Source organism: Salvia splendens, chromosome 21, assembly GCF_004379255.2.
Source record: "Salvia splendens isolate huo1 chromosome 21, SspV2, whole genome shotgun sequence".
Classification (NCBI taxonomy): domain Eukaryota; kingdom Viridiplantae; phylum Streptophyta; class Magnoliopsida; order Lamiales; family Lamiaceae; genus Salvia; species Salvia splendens.
Window position 1 is genome coordinate 12,782,497 of NC_056052.1, and position 3,493 is coordinate 12,785,989.

The 3,493-nt window shown below is 40.7% G+C and overlaps 1 long non-coding RNA gene across 1 annotated transcript; it reads left to right on the forward strand.

The window, feature by feature from the left end:
• The first annotated feature begins 733 nt into the window (after window positions 1–733).
• On the forward strand, window positions 734–3,143 carry LOC121783869. Its single transcript, XR_006046658.1, has 2 exons — window positions 734–2,813; window positions 2,914–3,143. It is a non-coding gene; the product is annotated as an uncharacterized LOC121783869 (long non-coding RNA).
• Window positions 3,144–3,493: the final 350 nt, after the last annotated feature.

The window sequence follows — 3,493 nt, forward strand, 5'->3', positions numbered from 1 at the left end:
CTTTGTCTTGTCATCATTTCAAAAACAAATTGCTCAGGAAAGCAATAGTAGGATTTATGGTTTATCCTTTGTAGTTCCCGCTTTAACTACATTCTCTAGGGAAAGTACTTATTCCTTCTTAGTCCTTTCTATTTTCTTTACCAGGTACAGCGTTCTCGTCGCTCTTTGTTGTAGTTATTTCAAAAAATTCCATCTTTTTTTTCAACTTTATTTTGGTTGAACGTCCTGGAGCATTGATCGAGTCGATTACTTGGAAGGATCTAGTGAACAAGTCTAGATCTTGACTGAAGAGTGGTGTGAATCTCAGAGCAGGAAAGAAACTGAGGCTCTGATACCACTCTGTCATGACCGCACTTTGCTAATGATAGCAAAAGCGGGAAATCCGTGACTAATAAGCGGAATTAACGAAACGAGGAAAGAACTCAAGGGACTTGCCGAAAGGCCAATCAATTGATACCACAAATTAGAAGCCAAGTATTTGATTAAAAGATCTCAAAATAGAATAATTCATCATATCAACTAAATAAGAGTTCGAAGGTGAGACTTTTGAAATTCTCACTTAACAAAAATATAGCGGAAATAGGTCCCTATTAAACGACTTCGTGTATGAGGACACGAATTGTCGAGAAATCCAGATGCTTATTTAATAGCATCGACTCCGATCAATTCTTCTCCATCTGGACGTCCAACCTGCACATTTATAAATACATGCATGGCTGAGTACAGGAGTACTCAGTGGACACGTGCCGAAAACAAAACATACAAATATAAGTTGTCATCCATCAACAGTATCACACGGGGGTTTTTTTCAAAAAGGCCCGAGCATACTAAATTCTTTTGTGATCTTAAAAGTCCGACTGATTAGTCTAAGTTCTTGTGTATTCTGCCATGTCTGATAATCTAGTGTACCGTGAAGGTGGCCACCTTCAACAGTACCATCGCCGGCCAACCTCTTTAGGATGACTCACGACTCTTGTGCACCACAATCGAAACGTTTTGGCGTAGCCAAAACCAACAAACAAATATCTTCAACAGACAAATATCTCCAACAGGCAGGTCTCAAAAACAAACACTTTATGGCATGACAACAACTTTAAATGAAATGATCACATATCCATTTTTGAGAAAAAGGTATTTCATAACTTCAAAAGTATTTGCTTTATATCCACACTATAATGCTGGATATTTAAAAGAAAGCCCACCTGGTATGCTTATCTCCAATTAAAATCCTCGTTTGGCCTCACTTGCCCTTTGAATAAATTCTCCTTTAGAAATAAATAGCGTAACACGCTAATTAGTACTAGAACTATTTTTCTGAAAAAGAATGCATGCATCATATATGATAGCATCTATCTCTTAGTCTCAACTTATAGAGTTTTCCCTTAAATCCTAACTCGGCTTCACTATACTGCAGCATTTAAATATTCACTTTACTTATCTTGGATAAATTCTAATATCTCTTAATAAAATATGGATTCTTAAAATCCCTCCTTAAATTCCTTCTTCTTCGGATTTTTCTTAAGGCCGCCCATGGCGTCGCGGGGCGACGCCGCTCGGCCCTTCGCATCTCTGCTTATTTTTCCATCTTCGAAACTCAAATTATTCGGATATTAATTTAATTAAACTCCAAGCTTAATTCCTTAAATTAATTCCTTTCCAAAATAATATTAAATTTCCAAGTCCACTAATTAAAGTAGCTCACTCCAACCAAAATCCCTCGGCCCAAAAATTCAATCGGCCTAACATATTAATTATTCTATAGGCCCAAGCAATTAATTTACTTGGCCCAACTCATTCTATTATTCACCTCTGGTCCAATAAACAAATTAATAGGAGCCCAACTAATTTATTAAAATTGGCCCAAAAACTTGCTCCCTTTTTTCTTCTCCATCGTGACCTCCTCAAATCATCTTCATCTTCCCCAAATGACATCCCCAATTTGGGAAATCACCGACGCCTGCTTCCCCTCTCACGCCTCCTCCAGCGAAAACGCCGATTGAGGAGAAAGGCGTCGCCTTTCTTCCTCTGGCTCTTTCTCAATTCTGAATCTGTAAATTTTCTTTTTCTAGATCGAAGTAGTGCTTCCGTCCGTCCTCGTCTCCTTCTCCGGCGAAATCGCGTTGCAGTCGGCTCGCTCTCCACCGATCATTGCCACCGGTGTCGAGTTCTTTCTCCCGACGAGGTTCCCGACAGAGAAGGCGTCGCCTCCCTTCCACAGCGTCGATACCGACCGCCGCTTCCCCCGTCGCGTCGGCGTTCGCCCGTCGCCAGTCCGCCCGCCGTTCACGCGGCTTCCGTGTTCTTATTTGCTATATGATGCTTGTTTCTTGCTATTGATGTGGAGATCCTATTGAAATCCTAAGTTCTCGGCTACTTATTTGCTTGTTCTAATTAATGCAAGAATTGGTTTCGGGGGAATTACCTCAGCTTGATGAACCTTGTTCTGCCCTCTTACTGTCACAGCCTCGCGCTTCCCGTTCCTCCCTCCGTCGCACTCCACGCCTGAAAATCTTGGGCCGAAAGAGTGTGTGGAGGGAAGGGCGATGGCTGTATTTATAGGCCAATTCTTTGGCTTCTTGTGGCAGATTTTTGAGCATTGGTGCTTCTATTTTCGGCTAGGGGTTTAGCTCCCTTTTGAGATTTGTAACTAGGGTGATCATGCTAGATTGGTGTAAGTTTGGGGGGCTGCCATTATTGGCTGGTATCTCTGCCTCGGTTGAGGAGGAGAGTACTTTGTTGCCTCAAAAAGGTCTTAGTGATGAGCTCATTCCTTGCTCCTTTTTGTTCTTTCCCTTTCTTGGAGGATTGGTGATGTATTGCCTAAATTCCCACACTTACTATCTTGAAAGAGCCTCCAACCTTGAGTCCTTGTGAGACCTATTTCTAACACCCTTTTTGGTGCTTCACTTGTAGGTACATGGCTGTCCAAGCTTGGTGTTTTATGGGGCAACAATCGAGAGAGGAGGAATGAGGGGAAGAGAGAAAGAGACCTCACTCTTGGAGTTCTTTGTTTTCTATACTACTTTAGTTATTTCCAAGATTGTATTGTCTTTTTCATGTACTATTAGCATCTGCATTATCCATGAAATTGTATTACTAAATTGCTCTTCTATCAAAAGCATATCACTCCTTTTATTCTTGAATGAGTTTTCTTGCACTTTGTTTCTTTTAATACAAACTTAATTCATTCTAAGGTTGGAAACTTCAACCAGAGTTCTGCGATAAATTGCTTTCCAAAAGAAATTAAATTAGGCTAATACATTTGATTTATCTTAAAAGAAAAGATCGAAATCCCGGGGCGTCACAAGAAAGGAAATACCATTGGAGCTTCAGTAGAATCTGAAAGAATGAAAGCGGTTGAGGCACAACTAGCTAATATTAGCACCCAAATGACATCGGTGTTTAAAGTAGTATCTTCCATGCAGCTGAACCCACAACCTCAAATTGTTGCAATGGTTAAATGTGGACTATGTCAAGGTGGGCATCACACAGA